The sequence below is a fragment of the Staurois parvus genome, unplaced genomic scaffold (genome assembly GCF_062004578.1).
Source record: "Staurois parvus isolate SC_StPar_1 unplaced genomic scaffold, SC_StPar_1.0 ptg000117l, whole genome shotgun sequence".
Lineage (NCBI taxonomy): Eukaryota > Metazoa > Chordata > Amphibia > Anura > Ranidae > Staurois > Staurois parvus.
Window position 1 is genome coordinate 540,001 of NW_028317913.1, and position 13,582 is coordinate 553,582.

Consider the following 13,582-nt stretch of genomic DNA (forward strand, 5'->3'; position numbering starts at 1 on the left):
GGCAGAGTGTGTTGTGTGTGTGTGTCTGAAGAGAAGGAAGCTAGCCAGCTATATTCCTCATGAAACACGCTGTACATAGACTGGCATCTCACTGAAAGCTGTCACTGCTATCTGATTGTGGAGAGGAAATAGATTTACAGCATTGTAAGGGCGGTATACATCTATTTAAAATATATATTTATGTGGCCGGGGCACAGATTGCTCATCTGTGTCTCTTATAAATGGAAGCATAATGCACAAAATGGTTTTGGATTATAGTGACAAAATCATTTTTGTGTTCATCAGGAATATTGCCACAACTTTAAAATAATGTATGCTTGTGCCTTGTATAAAACATGTATAAATATAGTTCCTATAGAATTATGAATTTTTATTTGTACAAGTTTATATGTTGTCTCAGCTTTTCTTTAATATATATATACAAATCCTGCACAATATTTGTTTGCATTTTGTTAAATTGGCTGAAAGTGTTAAATTAAATATAAAAATAGAGTTAGAAAATGAAGGAGATGAATCCTTAAATAAAGTGAAAGCCTAACATTATGATTGGGGTTTAAAGAACATACTCACATGTGGGGCTGTATTACACTATGGATTGCTGGGTACTACACTTGCATTCAGAAATGTCTTAGACAATCAATATTAGGAATATTATGTTAAATTAACAGTGTGTTAGATTAAAAATTGAGCCTTTCTGTATAAACATATATTTTATTATATAAACACATACTGTATGTATAGCACTGTCTCTTTAAATGTGATATCCTAGTGATAAATCAAATAAACTTCCATACAATCAAGCCAAAAAACTTTCAGACATCCAGCAAGAAACGTGCATATCGGAACTTGCTATACAACGCATATGCGTAATGATGTCAGACAATGGGCTCCACCCTACATGTTTCGTTAACAATAACATCTTCAGGGAAACCAGAAAGCACACATGTACCCTTAGAAAAATTAATTTTGTGTATTTATTGAAGATTTTGTAACAAATAGTATAAAATATAATATACCCAAAAAGACAGTTGAGGATATTCTTTTCAACGAAACGCGTAGGCCTGGAGCACATTGACAGCATCACGCATGTGTATTGTACAGCAAGTTCCAATATGCACTTTTCTGGTTGCTGCTTTGTGAGTACATTTATTGTTGAATACATTTAGCAATTTTGCAATCTTAAACTATGCGTGGCTTACTTACTTTTTGAATACATGGCAAATTGAACACCTTAGAGCATTTGAGGAGAGAACCCCAATTGTGGATAATCTGATGTCAGCTGTTTTGATACTCATGAGTGACCTCCATATAATAAGGGGTCTTTGTTATTTGATAAGAGGTGCAGTTTTTATGGTGAAGGATTGACCTCACACTGCAACTCACATAGTGTTGAGGGATCTATGATTAGTCCATGTGTCACTTGTGTGGATTTTGGACTTGTAATGTTTGCAGGTGTTCACAAATTATTTTACTTTTTATATGTTACACAACTGTTTGGTGTCTTTGTACGATCATCACATTTAAAGTGGGTTGCTTCATTGATTGCAAGGAAGTTTGATTTATCACTAGGATAACACATATCCTATACATATGTGTTTAAAAATGTGTCAGATATCTGTTTGTGGATATTATTACAGGTACATTTTTAGCACAGTCGATTTACGCAGCGCTTATATCGTACATTCACACCAGTCCCTAACCCTCAAGGGGCGTTCAATCTAAAGTCCCTAACTTACATTCATACATACACATACTAGGGCTAATTTAGACACGATCCAATTAACCTATCTTTGGAGTGTGGAAGGAAACTGGAGTACCCAGAGGAAACCCACGCAGGCACAGGGAGAACATGCAAATTCCAGGCAGGTGGTGCCATAGTTTGGATTCGAACCAACAACCCTAGTACTGCCAGGCGCAAGTCCTAACAATTTACCACTGTGCTGCCCATATATTTATGTGGGTGGCTGTCCTTAATCAAGCAAAAGTACATTGATTGTTTTCTTTAAGTGTTTGACATTAGCAGATTTAGCATTCTATATCTTAATAAAATAAATACATGAGGAAGCAATTCTTCACAACAAAAAAACTAAATCAGTAGGCTAGTAAAGCTTTCCAGCTAACACAGCAGCTGTTCCTGAATTACAAAATGTACCTAATTTATATTAATCTGAGTTCTCTGCACTCCCCTGCAGCCAACATTCAGGTTTGCTAGGATCGTGCTTTCTGAAGCGTGTGCTTTTTTTAAAATCTTATTTATATATAACCAATCACATTCAGATTTCCACTGCAGGTTTGAATCCAGTTGGTGGTTGTAGGGGGTTTTCCGTGACCAGATTACCAATAAATGAAGGGGTTAGAGTCCACTACAGCAGTACCTGGGTGAAAATTAAAGCAATGAGCAAGCAGGCTGCACTCCCTGTATGCATTTCAAGGTTTAATTGTCAAAGGTGACCTGATTTTACTTTCAAATATATTATTATTATACAGGATTTATATAGCGCCAATAGTTTGCTCAGCTCTTTACATTACAATGGGAGACAAAACACGAGACAGTACAGTAACAATACAATTCAATACATGAGGGGTTCGAGGGCCCTGCTCCTTGGAGCTTACAATCTAGGAAGGAGGGGATAGTGGTACAGGAGGACACAACTGTGGGGGATGAAGTGGTAGGAAGAGTGGAGGAGTTCAGTAATTAGCTGAGGGCAGGGTATGCTTCCCTGAAGAGATAGGTTTTCAGGGTGCGCCTAAAGGTGAGGAGAATATATGTTTTTGTTTTCTAATGGCTGAGCTGTTAGGATATTTAAATACAACCTATTATCAATTTTGTTGGACCCTGGGCAAGCTGCTGAGATGCAGTAGGTGATCAGGTCCAGGTTGTAAAAAAACTGATCTTTATCAAAATGCAAATTGTTATTTTAATTGTTTACATGTTAGAGTTAGGTGCTTCTAACAACAAGGACGGATTAGGGTTCCTATGGAAAAAAATGTAACACAACCGCTAGAATCAGGATATAGATTTAACACTGCACCCTCATAAAACTGAACGGAAAACAGCTAACTACAGATATGAAATACATATATTGGAGCTGATTTTACCTGCCAAAGATTTTCTATTATCTGTCCATCCAGTTCTGAAATTCACATAGCTCTGGCACACAATTCATTCTGTTTTCTCTTCATATCAGCATTCTTCGTGCACTGCAGCAAAACTGACTAGTTCTTTTCTACTTTTTTACCTACCCAAGTCTACCTTTGCTGTACAGAAACTACAGGAAGCTAATACCAGTTCATACACAGCCTGCATTAAAATATTCATTTAACAATGTTCATTACTAATAAATACAGAACTGTTTTTATTTACGTCTTTTAAATCTGCCTAAAGCTCTAATGACACTTTTGTTGCCATCTCTTAAAAGCTTTCATACCTGTTCAAGTCTTGGAATTCGTTTACTTTAGAAGTCCAACTGTTATGGGCAGTCTGAGCATCTCTGTTTTTGGCTAGGCAAAAAGGAGCCAGCACAAAGCTTCATACAGTATTTGGTTCAAAATTCAGAAGAGCGTACTAAAAAAATTCTTGAAAACTAAGCTTATCTCCACGTGTTCAGGTCTCTGTGCTCGCATTTGATGTTAAAGGGCCTGAGAGCGCTTCTGCCATTTAAAAAGGATAACAAAAAAAATGTGTGTGTACGTTATATATATATATGAAAAAATGCATATATACTTTCACTTACATTTATTTAGTTGCATCTGAGCTAGACAACAAGAACAATATATGCTATGGAAAATGGGTTAGACAAGCATACTTCTTTATGTATCACACAAAATGGCAATCACTTATCAAACAAACCCATTATTGATTAGAATGCAACTTCTCAATTCATAAGGAACTAATATTGCATTTAAGACTGTGTATACAATATTCTATAACACATATATTCGTCATTTTGGTATTATTTTTACAACCCCGGAACAGTTGTTGAGCTACCAATGTAACCACATTCCACAAATTGCCCTACTTTACCGGTAACTGGTTCTTTTTTATTTTTAATTCATTCTCTTTATTCTTGCTGAAAACAAACCGATAACATAGAACTGTGCTGTTCACCAGATTTCTCCTTGATTGTGTATATAGTGAATGTGGATTAATTAAATCACCGTAGCTCTGTTGCTTCTGATTGACCATTGGTGGCAAATGTAATTAAATTAGCGCACACACTTAAATTAGAGCATACAAATATAGGCAGATTCAAGTAAAAGCTTCTGTAATGTTTTAGATTAGACATTGCCGTGAATTCTCCACATTTTTTTTTTCTCTTTTTACGTTGTCCCTAGATGAATTCAAAGTAATTGGGGTGGTTAATTTTATTTACACAGAGCCGTTCACAGCGCATTAAATAATAGAGATAATTGAACAAGAATTGTCAAGTGTGTACTGATATCAGACATATTACAGAAGGAAATGTGCGTAAAACTTCATTTCTATGCAGCCATTGTTTATGGTAATTAAGTACACAGATTTATCCCTTGGTTGCCTTCCAAGCTTATGGCAACTGCTATTGTTGTGCTCCATTAATATGTAATCAGGAAATAGTTTAATTTTCTAATCTGCAGTTTGAGAATTCACTTTCTAACAACTCTTAATTACTGCATTGCCCTAATGATGCTCACGGTTATGAAAATTGAACCAATAAACTGTGCCCAGGAAGCCAGAGGGGATTATAATTGCTGAGGTGGTGCTTACTTAATAAACTTGTTATGCTTTCACCAAAGGGGAGCCAGGTGTCCTTCAGCAGCGGACCCTTTTATAGAGCACCATTGTTTAAGACTTCCTCCTCTGCTGCGCTGCGCCATGCTTTGTTCTGTGCAGCTCAAGTGGAATAAAATGTAAAAATGAGAGAATAAGACAAGAGTGGGTAAATGGGCTGTTATCACTCTTCAATTTTAATGATCGGTATTGGTGTCTTTAGAGGCTTGGTGTGTACTTACCGCTCTAAAATCCCGGTAACTATACACCTAGAGCATGCAGCTAAGGGGACTGCAGCTAAATATTTTTTCCCTATTAATTCTGGAGCAGCTCCACACAAAGTTATTTTGCTTTTGGCGTGGCTGCAATTTAACTACTAGTTAACTTCCTAAGTCTCTTGAGACCCCAGTAAGTAGATTTCTTTGGTGTAGGTTACAAGGAAGCCAAAAGTGTTACTTTCTTGACACTGAAGTTCTTTTTGTATTAGGGTTCCTTGGAAGCCAGCATGAGGACTGAACTTGCTTGTAACTATTCCAAACACAGGCATTACTCCTTAGACATGCTTCCATGTCTTGATGTGGCTAAATTGGTTAACAATTATTCTGTTTTTGTGTGCTCACTCATCAGACCAGGATGTGAAAGGTGACAATGAAAGTTAATTTCCTAAAATATATGGGCTGGTTCTCTTTCCAAGTAAATGTTCATTTTAAAAATGTAAGTTTACTAAGTCAGTAAAAGTAAATGTGCAATTTATGTGCAAGAAAACAAAAAAAATATGTTTTGCTAGCACATGATTGGTTGATTTGGAATGAACACAACTTCATCATAATTACTAAGCTTATTGAGCAGACACTTTACTAAGTGACTAGTCTCTATTCCCTTAGTAAACCTGCCCCATTGCATGTACTGTACATCACTTAATGACCCTTGCTTGATCATTTGCATATTTGGCCTTTGGGTCTGGGTGCCATTGTTACAAGAATATTTGAACTGTATCTGACAAAACATTGCGTAGGGGCTTTCTTTTTAACCTGCACACACTTTTATGAGTTTGACATTTATTTTGATTGTACTATTTTATTGTATTTATTTTTTGTTAGCATACCTCTCAGTTTACGGAATCCCTAAATGATATATTAATTCTTTTCTGGTGCAATCATTGATTTCTATGCAGGTTCTATAAGGCCAGGCTACACTGTACTAAAGTATGATGGTAATGTTTTTAATGTTGCTGTCTTCTGTATTGTATGTTTTACTGCTTATCTTTTGCATCACTTACCTGCTGCATATGCTGATCCCAACAGGGAATGATCTTCCTCCTTAATTGACTTAATTGCCTTTTTATCTAGGTAAGCCTTTGATTGCAGGAAGAGGCGTTATATGGTCTGTATAAAATGATGTATAACTAAAGCCTGCCATAGACACGTCAAATCTCAGCCGGTTCAGTGAGAACCAGCCAAGATTCAAACCATGTATGGGCAGGCTGAATGTACCCGATCAATCGATCAACTTGAGCACAACTAAACTGCCAGAATTTACATGCGATTATTGCTTGCGGCTAATATAGCCGCTAGCAGTAATCATTGTGTTCTCCAGATGGACACAGCTTCCCCCAAGCCCCCCACTGGGAGAGCCTAATAGCTCTGACTGTCTTCATGGGGGAATCGAGCAATTTTCTTTCCTGCAACCACAGATTGAAAATCGCTCAATGTATGGCTGGCTTCAGGCTGGCCATATTGCATCAAATTTTTCTCAGTTCATTCTGGCTCTATCAGCAACACTTGTATTCGAAAAGGTCCATTTTATCAGTCGACTTCTGTTTAAGGAGCCAGGTAGGAAATTGTTGCCTGAACAGCGCCTGCATCAAATCAGATGCAGAATACAATAGCTCACAGCTGGAGATTCGGCCTCCCATTCTGTTAGCATGGATGGAGAAATCGGTTCGAGTTCTTTCATTCAACCCATGGGCAGAACAAAAAATAAATAAATCTATACATGTATGACCAGCATTTACATATTTGATATTGAAGGAGAAAACCTGGAAACTGCATGTCGGTGCTTGAATTTCTACCATGTTTTGCTATCAAATCTTACTTTAGGGGATTTTAGTTGATTAATAAAAACTAGTTTCAAAGATATGATGCTCACACTTTTTGTTTTCAGCTAGGTGAGGTTTAATTCACTGCACAAAAAATTGTACCAGATACAGAATTGTGTCTAAAGAGTATTTAATCAGACCTGGATTTATGAAAAGGGCAGCCAACTCTAGGAGGGGGTGCTGTATTTTTTTCTCATTGGTCCTTTATCATAAATGTTCTGACTTGTTTAAGTCTTATTGGAAATGCAGTGGGAAGTGATTGTGTGGAATACATGTTTATTTTTCCAATACATTACCACTGTGTATTTGTACAATACATTAAGACTATAAGTATTTGTGACAGAATGTGGTCCCAGTCACACTAATACTCTTGTGGCATTGCGTGGTAAAAAGTGTTGCCGCAGCACGCATATAGTACAGAACTTTTGGAATAACACCCTCAAGCAATATTAGAGTAGCAGGCAACACACCAGCATTGCCTCATTGTTGTGCGCTGTGTTAAAAAAACACACGTGTCATGTCAATTTGTGGCTGTGTTTTGGTGATCATTATGGCTCGGTTCACACTGCCACTACTTGGGATCCAACTTGTGAGACCCCAAGTCACATAACATGTGAAATCCCATGTTAGTAAATGAGAGCTGTCTTAATTAGCACTACTGAAATCGCTCCAACTTTACAAAAAGGTTCCTGTACTAATTCAAGGCGACGTCTACCCGACTTGTGCCCATAGACTTTAATGGCAGTTGCCTCCAAGTCGGATCCTGATTTGTATTGATGTGATTTGGATCCGACATTACAGGAAGATTACACAGGCATTCCCTGAAAGTCGCTTCAAAGTAGTACTCAAGTTGCTTGACAAAGTCGCATTGTAAGTCACACGTCTTACAGGTCTCAGTAGTGTGAACCAAGACTGTCACAATGCACATTGGGGAACGGCAGCGCTAAGCTTTGACTGGGCCCTAAAAGTTGCCCAGGGACAACTTCTGAGTTATAGATAGAATAAAGAATGACAAAATAAGGAGATCAAAGCCTGTGAAATACTGTACCTTGAAATTGTATTTCAAAGTAAAGTTTACTTTTTTTGAAAAAAAAAATTCTTTGCTAGGTCTTTAACCACTTCAAGTCCAGACACTTTCAGTCCTTTCCAGTCCAGGCCAATTTTCAGCTTTCAGTGCTATCACACTTTGAATGACAATTGTGCGGTCATGCAACACTGTACCCATATGAATTTTTTAGCATTTATTTGAGACAGATAAAACTTTATTTTGGTGGTATTTATTCACCACTGGGATTTTTATTTTTTCTATATAAATGAAAAAGTCAAAACATTTTGAAAAAAAGTGTTTTTCTTATAAAATTTTGCAAATAAATAATCTTTCTTTATAAATCTTGGCCAAAATGTATTCATCTATCATTTTAGAAAAAAAAACCCAAATTAGTTTATAACCAAAAATTATCATTTTTAAAAAAAAAATTTTTACATTTTCATTTTATTTTTTTTTATGTGTTGTTGTTTTTTTTTTTTTTTTTCAACATACTGTCACCCTAACAGTACAGTTTCACCATAGTGAAACTGTACTACTTGTGGTAAGTTATGAAGATTTTTTTTTTCTTTGTTTGCAATGACTGCTTTTATACCCATAAAGGCTGTAAAAGCAATCATTTCTCCTTCTCTCTGGCTGCATTCCTGCAGCCATTGAGAAATACTGTGAGAGCTGTGATTGGTCACAGCTTGTCACATGGTACAAGACTGTTATGAATAGCCTTTTACCACATGACCTCTGCGATCATTCACAGATTTCACAAGCAGTAAGTAATGATGTCAGGAAGTTACATCTTGTTTACTACTAATGTGATCACTGATTGGCCAATCAGTGATCACATTATTATTATTATTATACAGTATTTATAAAGCGCCAACAGTTCGCTCAGCGCTGTACATTGCAAAGGGAGACAATACATGAGACAGTACAATAACAGTACAATGCGATACACGAGGGGTTCAAGGGCCCTATTATTATTATTATACAGTTATTATTATTATTATGATGTTCCTTGGAGCTTACAATCTAGGAGGGAGGGGATAGTGGTACAGGAGGAAGAGCTGTGGGGGATGGAGTGGTAGGAAGAGTGGAGGAGATCGGCAATTAGCAGGGGGCGGGGTAGGCTTCCCTGGAGAGGTGTGTTTTCAAGGTGCGCCTAAAGGAGAGGAGAGTAGGTGATAGTCTGATGGATTGGGGTAGGGAGTTCCAGAAGATGGGTGATGCCCTGGAGAAGTCCTGGAGGCGGACATGGGAGGAGGAGACCAGGGAACTAGAGAGAAGGAGGTCTTGTGAGGAGCGGAGAGTGCGTTTTGGGTGGTATCTGGATATTAGGTCAGTGATGTAGTTTGGGGCATTATTATGGACAGCTTTGTACGTCAGTGTTAGGATTTTGGATTTGATCCGTTGGGCAATCAGGAGCCAGTGGAGGGTTTGGCAGAGGGGGTGGCGGAATCGGAGCGGTTGGTAAGGTGGATGAGTCTGGCTGCCGTATTCAGGATCGACCTGAAGTGGGGATAGCCTGTGGTGAGGCAGGCCAGTGAGGAGGGAGTTGCAGTAATCGAGTCGTGATATGATGAGGGACACATGAATTGGGACCTCACACAGAGGGCTCATACAGCGATCTGTGTTCACCGAACGTGGTGCCGCGCACTCCCAGGGAGCGCGCAGGGGCAATGGATGTGGGGGGACGTTTAGAACCGTCCATTCGCATCAGCAGCGCTCCTATCCAGCCGTTTATCTACATGGGCCGGACGGGAAGTGGTTAAGATACTCAGTTCTGTCCTGTAGAGACCGAGATGGCCCTTGCAGTAATTTGCTCATACTGGATAAGAGTCTCTTCCTGCTATCACCACATGATCAATTCCAGTTTTTTGTACTACAATAGATAAAAAATCTTACTGAAGTAAACCTAAAAACACTGGGGATGCTTTAGGCAAATGTCTAGGAAAAGCAATTAAACAATCAAATATAAAGGAAATTTCTAGGGTTGTTCTCTGAGCAGAGTGCTGTTACCATGACTGGATTTTTTTAAGCAGTAGTGATTTGGTTATTAGGAGTAGATCTGAGTTTCTTTTATTTTGTTCATATTTTTTGCTTTCCTTTGCCACTGTCAAGCAAACCGCTGTCCGTGGTTGCTTTCTGTGATGTCAGCACAGAGGCATTTATTAAAAAATAAAACACCCCTTTGTGGATTGTCAGGGTTCACATCTGCAACATGCACCATTCAGCAGAAAAGGGAGCTTATCCGGTGCGGGTAAATCCATGCTGTTCTTCAAACCGGCGGTCGGAGGATTCTATCATCGCCTTTCTGCCTATTTCACCTATATGCTCCTAAGTATTATTTTTCATTTCTAAGTCGGGCTGCTCATCATCGCCCTCGTTTGACTAAAGATTTAAGCTGACAGACGTGAGCTGCATAGAAGACATTTCTTGTAACACAAACACTAGCCAGGCTCTAAGTATATTATCAGGCAACTTCTTTCAGAAACGTATTGCTAAAGAAGCTTAACATTAATTATTGTAACTTTGGGAAGATTACATCCACACTCGCCTTGTAAGAAGCAGTATAAACTTCTTGACCTCCATTGCTTTAGCTTTAAGACACAAGAATGGCATTTTACCAACTTTAATGGGATAACCAGTATAATCTTTCAGCAGTAAGGGGGGAAAAAAGTGTTTAGCTTATAATACCCTTTAGAGTTGTGATAGAAGCGGCCTGTTGTGTGTGCTGCAATCATAATTCCTATGTCTTCTTACTGGTTTTACTTCCTTTAGTACTTGACGAGCAGAATCTTACAAGATTACGGTTTAGCGACTAGCCAATTAGCATATTGGCTTAAATCCATTGTCATCTTTTGTTTATATGCCAGCTTTTTTTATGTGGACTGTACAAAATAAATAGAATGTGTCCTTCTATGGTACGACCGCTAATTCGCTGTCACATGGGCCCCTCGCTGTCTGAAATGGTGGATTTACAGAGATTTCCCTTGCTGGGTGACGTGTTGTGAAAAGAATGATGTGTCCATTTCTTAGTGGGAGCGTAGCAGAATTAGAAAAAAAAGATGACAGTAACAGCATGTAATAATAGGTGATAAAAAGGCACAGCTGGATAGAGTTACAGCAGACAGCTCATAGTCTTGTCTGAGGACACCTACTGCACTAGATGCAGGGTGCTACCAACAGGAACCAAGTGACGACTAGCATTAGGTTGCCATAGGCTCTTTTGCTTCATTAATTCATTAGCCCTGCTGTACCTAATATAATGCTTCTGCACAGGCATATGGAAATGGTCTGACATGGCATCCATATTTTTGCTGTGATGTTATTCAAAAATTAACTTATTTCATGTTTACATTCATGCTTTAGGGTTGCAACCATTGGTTGTCCATGTTTTTGTTTCCCCAGCAACCTAACAACTCTAAATTGACTCTCACGGGCACAAGTTATGCTCTCATAGCAATCAGTGCTGCCAGAGTTTTTATGGGTTTTCTATGGCAGTCTATATACATTGCGCAGACATGCATTTTGGTTAGTTTACCTGTGCAGTTCACCCATTACTTTAGTGTGATCTTACAAATTCTGTAAAATACAGCCCTGGGGGGGGGTTGCTTAAACTGGACTTGGAATGGAACAAAGCAATTCCCATATTAAGTTTGTAAATCCACTAGTCAGTGCATATTGGACAATTTGTAATCACTAATGCTTATAAGGCAGTGCCCATACAGAGAGTTGTCTTTGGTTGTGCTTGATATTTGCATGGGACTTGCTTTCTGCTCTTTAAAACCAACAGATTTAGCAGGATATCATTGTGGACTAGTTTGTCGAATATAGACATGCTGTAACAGGGACCAGGCAAGGTTTGGTAACCATGCTGCAGACTAAGCCAGTCTTTCTTGCAGCATCAAATATCTAGATATATGATTACTTTGGAGACAAGTAAAGACAATTTACAACATTTTCCAACCACTAGATCTCTGAAACTTCCTCACCTGTATTCTCTGAGGTATGGAAGCAGATTCATATTTTATTTTGTTATTAGTAAATAAAATCAGAAATGTGTTTCAGGTTTATCACAGATTTACCTGTTGGTGGTTAGTGCAATGAAATTAAAAGCACCAGCACTGTCTATCCAGTGTACCAACAGTGATATCCTGTAATATGTAGAATGCAGCAGTGTTTATAGAGTGAATCTTGGGTTATGACAAGACCTGTAAGCAAAGGAGAGAACAACAATAGGATTTTTGACTGATTGCTTAAGGGGTAACTGCACTTACCCGGGGGGGGGGGACAGCAAATAAAATATATAGCATATACAATTGCTACACAAATCGTAATGTAATTGAATGTTATTAAAAATACCTTTCCTTTTCACTGCACTTCTCTAATTTTCTGTAAAATTCCATGCAATATAGCAACCTAGAGGCATTCTCTACACAGTGTACAGAACTTCCCAAGAAATGTCTTTTCCTGCTTACTGTATTGGCTCGCTGATTTTCTCAGAAGTCTTCACTAAGATACAAGCAAGATTTTTAGTTGTCCTCTGCAACAAAAAATACATTTTTGGTGAGATACTCCAAAAGGGTTACTTCTAAAGGAATGCAGACCCTACAGCTCTCCTCATTAGAATACTGCAAGTGGACCAGCTGATTAATAATGAAAAAGTCACTCCCATTCAGATTCACTTTGCAAATTGAGATAAGCCAACAAACAGCTTTTCCGAGCAGAAACAGGTAGGAATCTGCAACAAAGTTTGTTAAAATCCTTGCATTGTACACTGATCACCCAAAGAGGATTGTTTATTTCCCAACACATGTGATTTGCTCTTTAAGGTTAAAGTGTAAGTCCCACTGTTATAAAATTGTGAGTAGGCAGGCTTTTATTGCAGGAGAGATATGCACTGTCTCTTTTGCAATAAAATACTCCTACCTTCCTGCTTGCCATCTCCTTCGCAACTGTAAACTGAACTGCTCATGTGCAGCTCAGCTTACAGTGCTGGGCAGGTCTCCAAATGCCAGAATGACAGCCTCATGCGCAGGAGTGACATCATCCCCCACTGGCCAATGAACAGGCCCGAAGACTGGCACTGAAGACCTGTAAGTTTTGAAACTTTGGTTGCACTTTAATCTCTGTTTTGTTTTGTGTACTCCTCCACTTTTCAAATTAATTTAGTATTTTGAGCAAGCGAAATTAAATTATAAGCAACAAATTATAAGTGACACTAAAAGCTTTGTTTTTAAATAACAAACATATCCATACTTTCTTGCTCTGTGCAGTGATTTTGCACAGAGCAGCTCCAATCCTCTTCTTTTCGGGTCCCCACTGGCGCTCCTTACTCCTCCCCCTCAAGCAGTGCCCCCAGGGAAAGCCGCTCCCCCTGGGGGCACTGCTGCATGCTTGTCCCCGAGCTGCTGCTCTATGTGTCCATAGGACACTTCACTGACAGGAGAGGCTATCAAGAACATTGCTGGATCGGAGGGGGCTCAGGTAATTATTGGGGGGGGGGTGGAGGGTCCACTGCACACAGAATGTTTTTTATCTTCATGTATAGAATACATGCAGGTAAAAAACCTTGTCCCTTTAGAACCACTTTAACCTACATGACTTATTAATGGTACCCTATCACAACAAAATGTTATATTGGTTCTAATATGTTAGACAGTTAGCAAACCTTTTGTTGAGGCCAGTTGTATAA

General features: G+C 38.6%; 1 protein-coding gene across 7 annotated transcripts in view; it reads left to right on the forward strand.

Moving 5' to 3' along the window:
* EHBP1 (EH domain binding protein 1) overlaps positions 1-13,582 on the forward strand; it is a 547,128-nt gene that overhangs the window by 454,159 nt on the left and 79,387 nt on the right. The gene's annotated exons all lie outside the window — the stretch shown is intronic.